The sequence below is a fragment of the Balaenoptera ricei genome, chromosome 3 (genome assembly GCF_028023285.1).
Source record: "Balaenoptera ricei isolate mBalRic1 chromosome 3, mBalRic1.hap2, whole genome shotgun sequence".
NCBI lineage: Eukaryota > Metazoa > Chordata > Mammalia > Artiodactyla > Balaenopteridae > Balaenoptera > Balaenoptera ricei.
The window spans coordinates 181,552,436-181,569,925 of NC_082641.1; the positions used below are offsets into that span (position 1 = coordinate 181,552,436).

The following is a 17,490-nucleotide window of genomic DNA, read 5'->3' on the forward strand; positions in this document are numbered from 1 at the left end:
ATTTCCACCTTGGTCCCCTTTCAGGTGCTCAGTGGCCACCTGGGGCTCACAGCTACCACATTGGAAAGCCCAGCTCTTGCTCAAAGAACAACGGCACCTCCATAAGGAAAGCCAGCACCACGATGGCCCACACCAGAGCCGTGGCACAGCTGCCACGCTGTAGGGACACTTGCTAAGCCCTTCCATGAGGCAGGAACCAACCGGCTGTGGTCCCGGCCCCTCAGAGCTTCCAAACCAACAGGAAAAACCACCCAGTGGGGCCCTAAACACATCCAAAGACATAGAGTGAGAGAGGGACCAGTGAGGCAGGGGTCTCACCCGGGTGACCCTGCCCCCACGGGACACTGGGTGATGCCTGGGGACATCTGTGGTTGTCACAACCGGGGGCTCAGGGAGGCTGCTCCACACCCCACAACGTCCAGGCCCTGATGTCAGCACTGCTGAGAGGGAGAGACCCCAAATGGGTCCACGATTCTCACAGACACATCAGTCCTGTGAGAGCTGGGGATTTTGCCCGCCCTGCTCACTGGCGTCCCCCAGAGCCTGGCCTGGGCAGACAATGGGAAATCCTTGCTGAGGGGATGGAAGAGATCTTTGGGAGGGTCACCCCATTCCTGACCAGGCCGGGCAGCCACTGCCCAGGTGACTGTACTGGGAGGTGACACACGCCCGAGGGTGCCGCAGGGGGACACTGGGCAGATTCCAAACGAGGAGGCTTTGAGGGTGGCTGCCTGGGGAAGCCCCCCAGGGGCCAGAGCCACCGGCCCGGCTCCAGGCGACAGGGGAGAGAGTCACAGAAGCAAGACCCAGTCGTCACGGCGGGGTTGCCCACCCTCACCCTTTGGCCTTCGTTCCCTGGTCCAGGCTCTGCTCCAGCCACTGGAGGGTGCTGGGGCCAGGGCGGGTTTGGGGGTGCAGGTGCCGTGAGCCCGCCAAGGTCACAGAGCCCGTGTTTTGTGCCTCCCTCTTACACCCAACAGACCCACAGAGGTCTGCAAGCAGGAGCGGGGGGTGTGTGGTGTGTGTGCCCAGAACAGGGTGACCATGGGACCCTGGGGGCTGAACCAGAATGTCTCGGAGAACGTGGATGGGTGGTCACGGGTCTCCAAGAGGGCCGAGGGGTTGACTGAAGACATCTGGGCGCCCCCTTGCACCCCCTGCACCCCCTCCATCAACATCCCTGCCTGGCTCAAGGCCGGTCCCGCCAGAGACCCCGCGGACTTCCACTGCCCCCTAGTGGTCGCCAGTGGGAACTGCAGCACTCTGGGGAATGTCTCCAGCCCCAGAACCCAAACTCCGGGTCCTCTTTTAGCCCTGGTGTCTGCAGAAATTGAGTGCAGCGGATCAGCGTGCTGTCACCAGGATGGGTGGGTTGCATGGTGACACCCTGGCTTCCCTGGAAAGGCGGCGGCCCGGCCATAGGAGACCCCGCTGCCCGCCCCCGGTGCTGTGGGGAGCTGGATGTGAGGACACCTGCAGATGCTGAGCACAAGGCCTGGCAAACAGGATGCGCTCAGAGTGACTATGAGACTAAACAGCAATCAGGAAAAGCCCAGATCCCCCCTTCCAGGAGCACGTACAGGAGAGTAGGCTTCCTTGGAACAGAAAACCCCCGCAAGGTTGGCGGTGGGCACCCGCTCAGGGTACAATTCTATCTCCCCCAGCGGTCTGTCACTGGGCACTGCTGAAAGGGAGGCTGGTCCTCCTCTGTGGGGGTGTCCTGGGCACTGCAGGATGTGGACCAGCATCCCTGCCCGCACCCCCTCAATGCCAGGAGCCCCCCAGTCATGACAACCATAGATGTTCCCTGACATGGCCCAGTGTCCCCTGAGTGGGGAGCAGGGGGTCAGAATCATGCCTGCGTGAGACCAACTAGCACAGCTGAATTTCAAATGCTGCAAGGATTTAAGGGTAAAATACACGATCCGAACAAAATGCAGGTGAACTGTCTTTTTGTAATATTGACATTTGGAGGAAGGCCACACAAAACACAAAGGAGAACGTGGGTGTGCGCGAGACGTTTCAGATGCCCGATGACAAAACTCACTGTGAGCAAAGTGCAAAGACACGCTCAGAAAAACATTCGCAGTGGACGGCGTACAGACAGAGAAATAGAATTTAAACTTATCACTGGGACTTCCCTGGCGGTCCAGTTGTTAAGACTCTGCACTTCCAATGCAGGGGGCAAGGGCTCGGTCCCCAGTCAGGGAACTGAGATCCCACATGCCGTGTGGCGGGGTAAAAAAAAAAAAATCACTGGGAGAGAAACCCCAACAGAAAGGACGCAGCTGGGCCATTCGCCTTAGAGAAACGGCTGCGCTCACGAAAAGGAGGCCCAGACGCAAGAGCTGAAATCACCTGGACTTGTCAGGTTGGCCAGGATGTAAAACTGAACTTAGAAGGATAGGGAGACGCACCCTGGGATGGGAAATGGTGCGTTTCTGGAGGTCTTTGTGGCTGAAGGTCAAAATGTAAATGAGGGCTTCCCTGGTGGCGTAGTGGTTAAGAATCCGCCTACCAATGCAGGGGACACGGGTTCAAGCCCTGGCCCAGGAAGATCCCACATGCCGCGGAGCAGCTAAGCCCATGCGCCACAACTACTGAGCCTGTGCTCTAGAGCCTGCGAGCCACAACTACTGGGCCCACGTGCCTAGAACCTGTGCTCCACAACAAGAGAAGCCACCGCAATGAGAAGCCAGCACACCACAACGAAGAGTAGCCCTCTCTCACAGCAACTAAAGAAAGCCCGTGCACAGCAACCAGGACCCAATGCAGCCAAAAATAAATTAATTAATTAAAAAAAAAAAAGAGAGTGAATTTCAAGTTGCATAGGAAATGTATAAACTATGATTTAAAAAAAAATGTAAATGAGAACACTCAGACTTAAATTCACAGACAAGGCAAACCTACTTCCAGGAATTTACCCCGAAGGACAACCAAGGATGTAGGAAGTCTGCACAAGGACATCCACCCCAGAATGTAGCAAAATTTAAAAAGAGAGAGAGAAAAAAAGAAAAACAGAAAAAGAAAATGAACACCCCCAAAAAAGCCCACTAATAAGACCAGTTAAATCAATTACAAAATTATTTTAAAAAGAAATAAATTACAATTCAAATGACAATGTCCTACTGTATAGCACAGGGAATATCTTGTGATAAACCATAATGGAAAAGAATATGAAAAGAGAATGTATATATAAGTATAACTGAATCACTTTGCTGTACGGCAGAAATTAACACAACACTGTCAATCAACTACACTTCAATAAATAAAATTTTTTAAATGAAAGAAATTATAATTCATCTATAACATCCGGCTTCAGGAAAGAAGATGGAAATCTAGGTTTATGGATGAGGGAAGATGCCCATCAAGGGAATGCGTACATCAAACAGAAAAATCCTACTTCTCCAAAACCCCATGCAAGAGTGTAATTCACAGAGAGATTCGGGAGGACACTCACTGAGGTGTCAGCAGTGGTCCTCGATGGGTGGGGGGTTTGGGGTGACTTACCTCTCCTTTGTCCTTGTCTAAATTCACTTTCTTTTTACAGGAAGTTGGTCAGATGTTAACACTACGGAGAAGGGCTGAGCGGGGCTAGCTCGTCCCGCACGTTGCGCAGACACATACCCCCTGCACGACCTCGTCTGGCTCCGGGCCGTTCTCCCAACCCCCCTCCTGCTTGGCGACTTTGTGAAACAGAGTTAACACTGTGAATCTGTTTGGGGCCTTGGCGGAGCATGACCCGGCCGGCCGGAGCCCAGGGTTCCAATCTCAGCTTCTGGTCTTTGTCTGCTGAGACAGCCTCCCTCCGAGCTGAGCTAAAATATATACTTTTTAACTTTACTGAGGTTCACTTTACACAGCATAAAATTGGCCAGTTTGAAGGACACAACTCAAAGATTCTTTAGTCAGTACACCAAGTTACGAGACCATCCCTACCCCTACCCCGCACAGTTCTGGACCCTCCCCTTCGCCCTGGAAGATGCCTGGTGCCCAAGTACAGTTCTTCCCCATTCCCACCCCAGCCCCTGGTAACCCCGAGTCACCTTTCTGTCCCTACACATTTGCCTTTTCTGGAAATCCCATCTGAATGGAATCATTTAGTGTCTGCCTTCTTGTCTAACATGTTTTCTTTTATACAAACACACACACACACAGAATGAGAATATACGTTATAAAGATGTCAGATCTCCCTCAAATTTCTTGCTAAATTAACACAACCTGAATCAAAGATCCATCTGTATATTTGTTAGAAACCGGAAGTTTATTCCAAAGACGGCCTGAAAGAGGAAACTCCACGGAAGTAGCAAAGACATTTGTGACAGAATCAGAGGAGCACGGAGTTTGGGCCCTGCCCGGCAGGGAAACAGGCCTGACAATTACAGTCAACAAACCAGGCAGGCCATGGGGCAACCTCATTCATTCTCATGCTATTTCCTCTTCAAACATCACAAAAGCTACTCAAAATCCTCTTGGGAACAAGACCAGAAACAAACAAGTGAGTAAGAGTTAAGAGACCAGGACTGAGCTTTATGTCGCTCCTGACTTAATCTTCCTGAGGCCTTCGCCACATTTCCCGACCTGCTGTCCCACTGGGGTGGGTGACGGGCTTCAGATATCTGTCGCACCCCACGACTTAGCTCTGCTCTGGCCGATGGCCATCGACGGGTCACCCGCCAGGCAAACGGGAAATGGAGTGAAGCACCGTACGCCCCAATTAAGCCTCCTGAGGAGGAAGCTAAGAGCTGGGAAGCGGGTGGCAATGACGGGCCCACGCCGCTCTGCGCCCATCCTGGGTGCGCTAGGACCCACCCTGCGGGCCCCACGTCTCCCTGCTCTGTCCCCCTGCTCCGGGAGCCAAGGGCAGAAGACGTTCCCTGTGGCTCCCGTGCCCACTTGATGGATAAGACGAGCCCTCAGAAACGAGCAGAGCTGGGAAGATGCAGGCGTGCACGGCGAGGACGCCGCCTAGACAGCAAACCCCAACCTCTTAACTCATCCTGGCTCCGAACCGCCAACCAAGTCCTGCGCGAACACTGAACGTGGAGAAAAGAAAAACCTCAGGACACCGACCTGTGCTGGAGGCCTGGCTGTCTTCAGCGCCGAGGTTCAGGAACCCAATGTCCGCTCCCTGGAAGAAAAACGTACCACGTTAGCTGAGCATGATTGGCCCTGAAATGCCGGGTGGGCGTTAGCAGTGTCCGCATGGAAGAGTCGTGCGCCTGTGAATAGACATAAAAATTGCTCTGGGAGCCTGGCCTTCTGGTTACTCTACCGGACGTTGAGGACGGCACAGATAGGATGCTTCAAAATGCAGAGAGGGTAAATGTAACAAAGGCAATTTGCCAGAAAGATTTGCTAGTGATTTAGAATGTTATCCCTGATGAAGTTTTCACATGTTCCAAAACTGAATTGGATGAAAGGGCTGGATGTTCACATGACCTTTGATAATTTATAAAAGATGTTCACCTGTAGCATTTGACCCCCCAAGGTCCCCTGGGAGGAAGGGGAGGGGGCTGAGCCAACCCCCTGACCGAGGGTGCCCCAGAGTGCCCAGCTCACCGGGGGTTTGCCTGAGGCATGTGACCAACTAAATGCAAGGTGGGATCCTGGGGGGCGGGTCCTGGGGCAGAAAAAACACATTAGGGAAAACTAGTGAAATCTGAATAAAGAATAGATTGAGGTCGCAGAAATGTACCCACGTCCACCTCTTGGTTGTCACAAACGCACTGCTTATGAATGCCATGACCACTGGGAGAAATTAGGTGATGGGTAGACAGGAACTCTCATTGAAACATCTCTAAAAATCTAAAATTATTCTAAAACGTTTATTTTTAAAAAAACTCAATTAAAAAATTTAGGGAGAGAATTCCCTGGCAGTCCAGTGGTTAGGGCTCCACACTTCCAATGCAGGGGGCACGGGTTCAATCCCTGGTCGGGGAACTAAGATCCCACATGCTTCGCGGCATGGCCAAAAAATAAATAAATAAATTTTAAAAATATAGGGAACTCTCTTGTACTGTTGGTGGGAATGTAAATTGGTACAACCACTATGGAGAAAAGTGTGGAGGTCCCTCAAACAATTAAAAATAGGGTTGTCATATGATCCAGGAAACCCACTCCTGGGCATTTATCCAAAGAAAACTCTAATTTGTGCTGCTAAAAACCCAATGCTCATAGCAGCACTATTTACATTAGCCAAGACATGGAAACAACCTACATGTCCATCGACAGATAAATGGATAAAGAAAATGTGGTACATATATACAATGGAATACTACTCAGCCATAAAAAAGAACAAAATAATGCCATCTGCAGCAACATGCATAGACCTAGAGATTATTATACTAAGTGAAGTAAGTCAGAAAGAGAAAAATACCATATGATGTCACTTATATGTGGAATCTAAAATATGGCACAAATGAACTTATTTACAAAACAGAAAGAGACTCAGATTTCGAAAACAAACTTTCGGTTTGTTTACCAAAGGGGAAAGGTGGGGAGGAGGGATAAATCAGGAGGTTGGGATTAACATACACACACTATTATATATAAAATAGATAACCAACAAGGACCTACTGTATAGCGCAGGGAACTCTACTTAATACTCTGTAATAACCTACATGGGAAAAGAATCTGAAAAAGAATAGATACATGTATATGTATAACTGAACCACTTTGCTGTACACCTGAAACTAACACAACATTGTAAATCAACTATACCCCAATATGAAAATTTAAAGTTAAAAATGATAAAAAAAAAAAAAGGGCTTCCCTGGTGGCACAGTGGATAAGAATCTGCCTGCCAATGCAGGGGACACAGGTTCGATCCCTGGTCCAGGAAGATCCCACATGCCGCAGAGCAGCTAAGCCCATGCACCACAAGTACTGAGCCCACGCTCTAGAGCCTGCGAGTCACAACTACTGAACCCACATGCCACAGCTACTGAAGCCTGCATGCCTAGAGCCCATGCTCCACAACAAGAGAAGCCACCGCAATGAGAAGCCCGTGCACCGCAATGAAGAGTAGCCCCCGCTCGCTGCAACTAGAGAAAGCCCGCGTGCAGCAATGAAGACCCAACACAGCCAAAAATAAATAAAATTTTTTTTTTTTTTTTAATTTTATTTGTTTATTTATTTATGGCTGTGTTGGGTCTTCGTTTCTGTGCGAGGGCTTTCTCTAGTTGCGGCACGTGGGGGCCACTCTTCATCGCGGTGCGCAGGCCTCTCACTATCACGGCCTCTCCCGTTGCGGAGCACAGGCTCCAGACGTGCAGGCTCAGTAATTGTGGCTCACGGGCCCAGTCGCTCCGCGGCATGTGGGATCCTCCCAGACCAGGGCTCGAACCCGTGTCCCCTGCATTGGCAGGCAGATTCCCAACCACTGCGCCACCAGGGAAGCCCCAAATAAAATTTTTAAAATTTTAAAAATGATTAAAAAATTAAAATTTAAATGCTGGTACCCTCTGAGTTGAGGCTAATTTGTTGCCAATCAAAGACCAGGATGGAGAACCGACATCCCCACCGTCACCTGCAGGTGGCGCTGTGGCCTCAGGAACGCCCTCTGGGCTCCGGGAGCGGCTAGAATCTCCTCCAGCAGCAGGATCTGCTCTACTGGGCCCGCCGCTTAGGATTGGAACTGCTCTGGCCACTGAGGCCAGAGGGGCGCCCTGGAGAGCGCGGAGGGCCGGGCAGCAGTGGACCGCAGGGGTGAGAGATGCGAGGGCCAGAGCAACATGCCCACAGACCTGGAGGCCAAGACTCGCCTCAACGTTGCAGGGACCGTCTATGCCTCCGATGCTTCAACTTTTTGTTTTTTGAATCAATGAAAGACGACAAGCTGGAAACTAGTACATAGGGGTCCCGGGCGCCCTTCACCCGGTCCCCCAATGGCGGCTCCTTACGCAACTAGGGGACATTAGCCAAACCTGGAGACGGTGACTGATAAACTAGGCACCTTTTTTTTTAGCCTTATTGAGATATAATTCTCATGCCGCACAATTTGCGTAAAGTGGACAATTCGGTGGTCTTTCTGTACATTCACAAAGTTGTGTGACCATCACCGCAACCAATGTTTGAACGTTCTCATCACCCCAAGAGGAGACCCCGTCCCCATGAGCAGTGACCCCTATCCCCCTCCCCAGCCCCTGACAAGTATGAATCCACTCTCTTGTGTCTGTGGATTTGCCTGTTCTGGACGTTTCCCATCAACGGAATCACACCCTGTGTGTCCTTCTGTGTCTGGCTTCTCTCACTGAGCATCATGTTCTCGGGGTCCATCCACGTGGTAGCGAGTGTCGGGGCTTCACCCCTTTTCAGGGCTGAGTGATGTTCCCGTGTGTGGAGGGGCACAGTGGGTGCATCCATCGTCCGCCGATGGACGTTCAGGCTGTTTCCACTTCTGGCTACTGTGAATCACGCTGCTGTGAACATGGGCAGCTTATGAATCATCGTTGAGATGGTGTCTCTCCCTCTGCTCTCACATCTACCATCTGCAAATCTCCCCGCGCCCCAGCCCTCTAACGCCCGCTGCGGGCTGTCCTCTAGTCCTTGGAGCTGGACTTGGGCAGTGAGGTGACCACCACAGAGCCTCCACCCCGGCTGTGCTCAGTCCAGACTGGCTTAGGCCGGAGCAGAGAAGGGCGAGGACGAAACTCGTGCCCACAGGAACACATCCCCGGGGCTCACAGACAGCAGGCTGCGAGGCGCACCAGCTGGCGCCAGGCTGTCCCTGTGATCTTCATTGACAAAGATGCTAGGCTTTCACTTTCCCATTAGGGTGAACCCCGAGCACCCCGTGAGGGGCCAGCAGTGCATTGAGGAGGCGAGGCCCTCAGGAGGACCTGCTATGGAATCCGCAGAGCTGGCGGCAAAATGAGAATGCGGGACCCCTTGTTCAAAAATTATTACAAATTTCAGGACGGTGACAGCAGAGCCCTGGGGTGCAGACAGGGTTGCATGAAGCCGGGCCTGCCGACCCCCCGCACACCCTGCCCTCAGAACTGCCGACGAGGCAGGGTCGGTAAATCTCAGACACACACAACGAAAATGCCAGGTGCAAGGTGCCCAGCGCTGTGAGGGAGAAATAAATAACTGGAGGGAAGCAGACAGAACTTACAAGGGTGGTAATCAGGGCCCTGCATGGAGAGGACATTCGCCCACTCTTGTCATGGGCAGGACTTTTTTTTTTTTTTTGGCTGTGCCGCCCGGCTTGCAAAATCTTAGTTCCCCAACCATGGATCGAACCTGCGCCCCTGGCAGTGGAAGCGCAGAGTCCTAACCCCTGGACCGCCGGAAGCCCCTGGGCAGCACTTCTTATGACCTGTGAGCCCCACCTCATCCACACGCTTTCCTTTTCTTTTCCTTTTTTAAAAATTGAGACAGAATTAAACTACTATAAAATTCACCCTTTTAAAGTGTCCAGTTCAGACTTCCCTGATGGAGCAGTGGTTAAGAATCCTCCTGCCAATGCAGGAGACACGGGTTCGAGCCCTGGTCCGGGAAGATCCCACATGCCGTGGAGCAACTAAGCCCGTGTGCCACAACTACTGAGCCTGCGCTCTAGAGCCTGCGAGCCACACTACTGAAGCCTGTGCACCTAGAGCCCGTGCTCCGCAACAAGAGAAGCCACCGCAATGAGAAGCCCGCGCACCGCAACGAAGGGTAGCCCCTGCTCGCCGCAACTAGAGAAAGCCCGTGCACAGCAACGAAGACCCAATGCAGCCAAAAATAAATAAATAAATAAATAAATAAATAAAGTGTCCAGTTCAGTGGCTTTTAGGAGATTCACAGGGTTGTGCCATCATCGCACTAATCCCGGGACACTGTCATCCCCCCTGAAGACACCTGGTGCCCATCAGCATCACATGGTTCAAAGCTGAGTCTCCCCCGAGAAAGGCGAGATCCCAGACTGCAGGAATAGCATGTGCTCTGCTCACCACGGCAGCTCACACTGCTGTCACCGCCGGCCCACAGGAGGTGCTCGCTAGTTCTGGGGATTGTGCACAATCCAGTCGGTGCCAAGGGCACAGACTGGAGAGCCCTGTGGATCTGGGGTGAGCGGGCCAGCCCCACACAGCTGGGTGGTGTTAGGCGAGGCCCACTCCTGTCATCAAGTTCCATGAGACTGTGACCTGCATTTTCTTGTAACTCTTTTTGCTTTAATTGAAGTATACTTGATTTACAATATCATGTTAGTTTCAGGTACACAGCATAGTACATACATACTGTGATTCAGTTATACATACACACACACATACATATATTCTTTTTCAGATTCTTTCCCCTTATAGGTTATTACAAAATATTGAGTTCCCTGTGCTATACAGTAGGTCCTTGTTGGTTATTTATTTTATACATAGTAAGTAGTGTGTATATGTCAATCCCAACTTCCTTTCCCCCACCCACCTTTCCTCTTTGGTAACCATAAGTTTTGGAAATAAGTTCATCTGCATCCTTTTTTTTTTAGATTCCACATATAAGTGATATCACATGATATTTGTCTTTCTCTGTCTGGCTTATTTCACTTAGTATGATAATCTCTAGGTTCATCCCTGTTGTTACATATTGCATTATTTCATTGTTTTTTATGACTGAGTAATATTCCATTCTGTATATGTACCACATCCTTTCTCAATTCCTCTGTACACGGATATTTAGGCTGCTTCCATGTCTTGGCTATTGTAAATAGTGCTGCTATGAACACTGGGGTGCATCTGTCTTTTTGAATAATGGTTTTCTCTGGATATACTCCCAGAAGTGGGATTGCTGGCTCATATGGTAACTCTATTTTTAGTTGTTTAAGGAACCTCCATACTGTTCTCCATAGTGGCTGCACCAACTTACATTCCCACCAACAGTGTAGGAGGGTTCCCTTTTCTCCACACCCCCTCCAGTATTTATTGTTTGTAGATTTTTTTGACGATGGCCATTCTGACTGGTGTGAGGTGATTCCTCATTGTAGTCTTGATTTGCATTTCTCTACTAATTAGCGACTTTGAGCATCTTTTCACATGTCTTTTGACCATCAACCTCCATCTTGCTAGCAGACTGTCACCTTCTCAGCGTGCACGCTCTGGTGAAGCAATCGGCTGTATCAGAGAAGCCCACGTGGCAGGGGACTGAGGGTGGCCTCCAGCACAGCCAAAGAACCAAGGCCCCACAGGAGCTGAATCCTGCCTACAACCATACGAACTTGGAAGCAGCAACTTCTCCAGTTGACCCTTCCTATGAGACCCCAGCCCCGGCCGACACCTTGACTGTAACCAGTGAGAGAGAGGCCCTGAACAGAGGACCCAGCTAAACCAAACCCAGATTCCTGACCCACAGAAACTGTGAGATAATAAAAGTGTGTTGTCAAGCCACTAAGTTTGTAGTGATTTGTTATACAGCACTAGCTAACTAATACAATAGGAGACTATTTACATAAATCATACAGTAGAATAATAGTTCCTGAACACATACGTGCCAGTCTCTGTGCTGAGTTTTATATATATACACACACACACATATATATATATATCCACTCATTTATATATATATATGCTCATTTAATTATCCTAACAAATATTATAATTCACTTCTTATGAAGGAAGAAATGGAGTCACAGAGGAAGAAAGTAAGTTGCTCAAGGTCACGTGTGAGCACAGCCAGGCCTTAAAGGCAGGTCGGACAGACCCCAGGCATGAATTCCTAATCATTTCCCAATACTGGACAGGCGGATGAGAAATATTAGATAAAGGTGAAATGATAAACAAGAGCAGGGGTTGCCAAGCTCTCGCCCATGGGCCAAATCCAGCCCACTGCTTGCTTTTGTAAATAAAGTTTTATTGGCGCACAGCCACTCCTCTTCATTTCTGGATCGTCTGAGCCTGCTTCTGTGCTACAACCGCAGAATTGGGTAGTTGCCACAGAGAGTGCGAGGCCTGCAAAGCCAAATATACACACTCTAGACTTTACAGAACGAGTTTGAAAACCCCTGAACCAGAGTAAGATTCCAGAGGGCTCTGCAGGCCAGGAACAGAGAAATCCTAAAGTTTTTGAGCAGAGAGAAACACTGCAAAAACCACGGTGGTGCATCTCATGTCCTGGAATCCTCCAGTGGGGAGGTCCCAAACGTGAAGCAGTGTCACACTAACTGATTAATCGTCATCTTCAAAGTTACAAAATAATAACGCTCGTAATAAAAAGAGAAACGAGGAGAAGGCACACGCAGCTTCAAGGCAAAGTCCTAGTTAGTTCTGAGTCACGACTTTGGCGTTTCACGTCTTGCTTCAGAAGGACTTCCCTGCAACTAAGGAGCCTGCCTGCCGCAATTAAGACCTGGTGCAACCAAATAAATAAATAAATATTTTTTAAAAAAAGGACCTCCCTAATTCCCCAAATTTTCCTTTTAAAAGTCTTTCATTTTGGAATAATTGTGGATTTAGAGAAAAGTTGTGAAGCTAGTACAGAGCGTTCCCAAACACCCCCACTCGGCTTCCCTCATGTTAACACCTTAGAGCAGAGGTCGGCCAAACTTTCCATAAAGGACCAGATGTTCACTATTCAGGATTTGTCAGCTCCAGGCTCTCTGCTGCATATTCCTGTTTGTTCGTTTCAACCCTTTAAAAATGTAAAAGGCAAAAAAAAAAAAAAAAAAAATGTAAAAGGCACTTAGCTCCTAAGCTGTATAAAAATAGGTCAAGGATAAACAGTATGCTGCATCCATATAGCGGAATATTATTCAGCCTTGTAAAGGAAGAAGATTCTGACACCTGCTACAACACGGATGAACCTTGAGGACATGATGCTCAAGGAGCCAGATAGAGAAGGACAAATACTGCCTGATTCCACTCACCTGAGGTCCCTAGAGGAGTCACATCCATAGAGACAGGAAGTAGATGGTGGGGACCAGGGGCTGGGGGAGGGGCTGGGGAGTCAGTGTTTCATGGGGACAGAGCTTCAGTTTGGGAAGATGAGAAAGTTCTGGAGATGGATGGTGGGGATGGCTGCACAACAGTGTGAATGTGCTTAGTGCCGCTGAGCTGCACACTTAAAAATGGTGAAGATGGTAAATTTTATATTATGTATATTTTACAGAATAAAAATTAATTAATTATAATTTAAATAGCTAATTAATACAATTTTTAAAACAGGCCAGTGTAGGCTGGATTTGACCCCCAGGCTCATTTGCCAACCTCTGATGTCCATCACCACGGTACACGTTTGTCACCACCAAGAAGCCAACATTGGTACATTACTACCAACTCCACACTTTATCGAGATGTCACTGGTTTCTCCACAAATGTCCCTCTCCGGTCCCAGAATCCCATCCAGATCCCACAGTGCATTTAGGCACCTCCCTTTTCTTGAACTGAGTTCTCTCTGGAGCCTCGTTTTAGGAAAATCTAGAGCCTCCGGGCCACTCTGCAAGAAAGGTCAAATGAAGGAGGGGTGGCAATGAGGAAAGCTGGCGGTCGCCGCTCGGGGCCTGGTGTGCGCACACTGCCCTAGGGATGTCGCGTTGGGTCACGGGAGCAGCACATCAGGTGCCAGGCGGGACCAGCACCAACACTGGCCATGTGGCCGCCCCGGAGCTCGGGAGACCTCACAGCCAGGAAGGGGCCACTGCAGCACGTCTCTCCCGCTAATCTCCGTGTGGATGGACGCGAGCTTCCCCTTCTCCGGGCACAGTCCCAGCAGTGGAACCTCGGGGTCATTTGGCAAGTCCACACTGGACTTTCTGAGGAACTGCTGGACTGTTCTCCAAAGTGGCTGCTCCATTTTTCCTTCTCGCCCCTTCTCGGCCAGGTACTCAAAAATCATAGTATTGCTTTTATTTAATTATTTCTTTGTTTGTTTAAAATCTTTATTTTATTATTTTATTTTTATGACTTATTTTTAATTCTTATCTCATTATTTTATTATTTAAAAATTATTTTTATCTTCTTTCATTATGTATTATTTTTATTATTTAAAAATGTTCATAGCAGCACTATACACAGTAGCCAAAACATGGAAACAAACTAAATGTCCATCAACAGATGAATGGATAAAGAAGATGTGGTGTATATATACAATGGAATACTATTCAGCCATAAAAAAGAATGAGGGACTTCCCTGGTGGTCCAGTGGTTAAGAATCTGCCTTCCAATGCAGGGGATGCAGGTTCGATCCCTGGTCTGGCAACTAAGATCCCACCGGCCATGGGGCAACTAAGCCCGTGTGCCGCAACTACAGAGCCCACGGACTCTGGAGCCTGCACGGCACAACTAGAAAGAGGCCTGCATGCCACAACTAAGACCCGATGCAGGTAAAAATAAATACATAAATATTTTAAAAATGAGAAAGAAATAATGCCATTTGCAGCAACATGGATGCAACTAGAGATTTTCATACTAAGTGAAGTAAGTCAGACAAAGACAAATATTATATGATATTACTTACATAAAATGATACAAATGAACACATTTACAAAACAGAAACAGACTCACAGACAGAAACAAACTTATGGTTACCAAAGGGGATGGGGGGTGGTGGAGAGATAACTTAGCAGTATGGAATTAGCAGATACTACTACATATAAAATAGATACACAAGGACCGACAGTATAGCACAGGGAACTATATTCAGTATCTTGTAATAAAGTACAATGGAAAAGAATCTGAAGCTGTACACCTGAAACTAGCACAATATTGTAAATCAACTATAGTTTAATAAGTAAAATTTAAAAAAAAAAGAACAACAGTAGTATTTCGTATGTGTGAAGAACGTATTTACAAAAGTGTGATTTCTGTTCACTGCACAGATTCCATGGTATAGCCTGGTGATTTTCTGTCTTTACAAACTGTTCCCTGATCTGGCAAAGAAAATTGCCTCGACATGAATAAATAAGTATTCGTTCATTAGCTGTGCTTAATTAACACAAATAAGACTGATGAACCCCCCAAAATTATTTTTATCTTCTTTCATAATTATTCATTATTTTATTTTTTTCCTTATTCTATTCGTTTTATCGGAACAATTCTTTATTATTTCATTATTACTACTTCATTTTCTGATTATTATTGTGTGTATGGGTCTGGCCTGTCTAGTCTTGGAAGGTCAGGTAATGAACCATCGGGCAATTCTGACCGAGTGGAGGGTAGGAACTAGGAACCCTCTCCGTTTTCGTAGCGGACGGAGCTCTCTGATTTGAAGAGGTTTGTACCCGATGTGGGGTGGGTTCCTGCTTGAACACCCAGGAGACTGATGCCGACAGGGACCTCCACCCATCCAAGGTCATATGGGTGTGGCAGCCCCACCTCTCGTGTGGGGTGTTCCAGGAAAATGCTTTTTCTTTCCTTTTTTTTTTTTTTTTTAAACGTGATAATCCATTTATTTATTTATTTATTTATTTATGGCTGTGTTGGGTCTTCGTTTCTGTGCGAGGGCTCTCTCCAGTTATGGCAAGTGGGGACCACTCTTCATCGCAGTGCGCCGGCCTCTCACTATCACGGCCTCTCTTGTTGTGGAGCACAAGCTCCAGATGCGCAGGCTCAGTAATTGTGGCTCACGGGCCTAGTTGCTCCGTGGCATGTGGGATCTTCCCAGACCAGGGCTCGAACCCGTGTCCCCTGCATTGGCAGGCAGACTCTCAACCACTGCGCCACCAGGGAAGCCCTTCTTTCCTTTTTTTAATTGTTGTTTTTCACTTCACACCTAATGCAATAGGAGCTGGAGACCAACACCTGCGCTTCTTAATTCCCGATTCGCTGAGCCCGAGGGGCCCTCAAGCATCTCAGCAGGACCCAGATGGAAAAGCACAGGACCTTTCGCAACGCGGCCGCAGGGAGGTGCACTGGTGTGACCGCCTCATAGGCCAGACGTTCATCCCCATCTCAGGGGCCTTAACTTATCCCCATCTGCAGAGTCGCTTTTACCACATAAGGTGACACATTCACAGGTTCTGGGGATCAGGACACGGATGTCTTTGGGGGTCCATTATTCTGCCGACTGCACACTGTAACACCCGACGATGTAAGTGAATCTAGCCCTAGAACATTACATTTAAAAGCAGGTCCCCGGACTTCCCTGGTGGCGCAGTGGTTAAGAATCCGCCTGCCAATGCAGGGGACAAGGGTTCGATCCCTGGCCCGGAAAGATCCCACATGCCGCGGAGCAACTAAGCCCGTGCGCCACAACTACTGAGCCTGCGCTCTAGAGCCCGTGAGCCACAACTACTGAAGCGCACCCGCCTAGAGCCCGTGTTCCACAACAAGAGAAGCCACTCCAACAAGAAGCCAGTGCACTGCAACAAAGAGTAGCCCTGCTCACCGCAACTAGAGAAAGCCCACGTGCAGCAACAAAGACCCAACGCAGCCAAAAATTTTAAAAATAAATAAAATAAGTAAATTTATAAACAAAAAATAAAAAAAATAAATAAAAGTACTCTAAAAAGCGGCCTATTAAAAGAGGGACAAATTAGGAGGGTTATACCGAGAACCAGGAACTCTGATAAGAGAAAGAAAGAAAAGGAGGGAGGGAGGAGGGAGCCCATCATAGCGCAGATGACGGCTCTGCGCTCACACTTGACCAGCCGATTCATCAGGCTGTTGTGGACAGGACCCAGACACAAGCTGGGTCAATCCTGGCCAAATGGATTTTCTACGTTTCCCCCAAAGCCCCTGCCAGTATCATAACAAGATCATGCCATCAGGATCAAGACTTTCTGGCCACTCCAGCCTGGATTAACCTACTCCGGAGCCATCCCCAGGCCCAGGGACCATTGAGGCCCCACGAGCGGATCAGACAAGAGCCCTAATAGAATCACGCCCTGGGATTACTCCCAAATCCCACTTGGCCGATGGAAAGCATATTCTGGCCAGTGCTGAGCGGATTTCTGCAAGATCGCACCGGGCAGCAGGCAACCTCTTTCCTTCTCTCGTTGCGCGGGCCAGACTCCGCGCCATCAGCCTGACTCTCACCCGTTCCCATCACCACTCCCTGCCTGGGAGATTCAGCCCCTTCCACCTCCTGGCGTGAAGCTTTCGGCGAGGCTCCTCTTCCTCCCTCGGCTCCACACTGCGTGGAACGCAGAGATGGGACCATAGAAACTTGCCCTCCACCCACCCTGTTGCTGTCGTCAAAGCTTTGTAGGGAGGAGGGGGAAAGCGGCTGAAATAAGTGGACAAAAGGCATCCCAAGTAGGGTTCCAGGAATTGCAACTCCACCCAGATTGCCCTGGGAATGGACTGTGCCCCTAATTCCTGATAAAATCACAATCTCAGTCACTCCATAGAGCATCTCTCTGTGGTGGCAGGTGGTGTGCCCTTTTTTTTTTAGTTTTTTAGGGACATTGGGCAACTAATGTTCCCATCCTGACTGATTTCCAGAGCTACATTCACCTGCTGTGGCAGCGTCTCCAATGCCCCCAGCCTCCTGAGATTCATGGCCTTCCTGCAGTCTCCTCCCGCTTGGTATCAGGGTCTTCGTGACCAATTCCACGTGACAGCTGTGATAGCAGGTCAC

General features: G+C 49.0%; 1 protein-coding gene across 1 annotated transcript in view; it reads right to left on the bottom strand.

Annotated features, from left to right (window-relative positions):
- GNG7 (G protein subunit gamma 7) overlaps positions 1 to 17,490 on the bottom strand; it is a 152,378-nt gene that overhangs the window by 99,107 nt on the left and 35,781 nt on the right. The window contains exon 2 of the mRNA XM_059918931.1: positions 5,074 to 5,131. The gene's annotated coding sequence lies outside the window, so the exon portion shown is untranslated. The remainder of the gene's footprint in view (positions 1 to 5,073; positions 5,132 to 17,490) is intronic.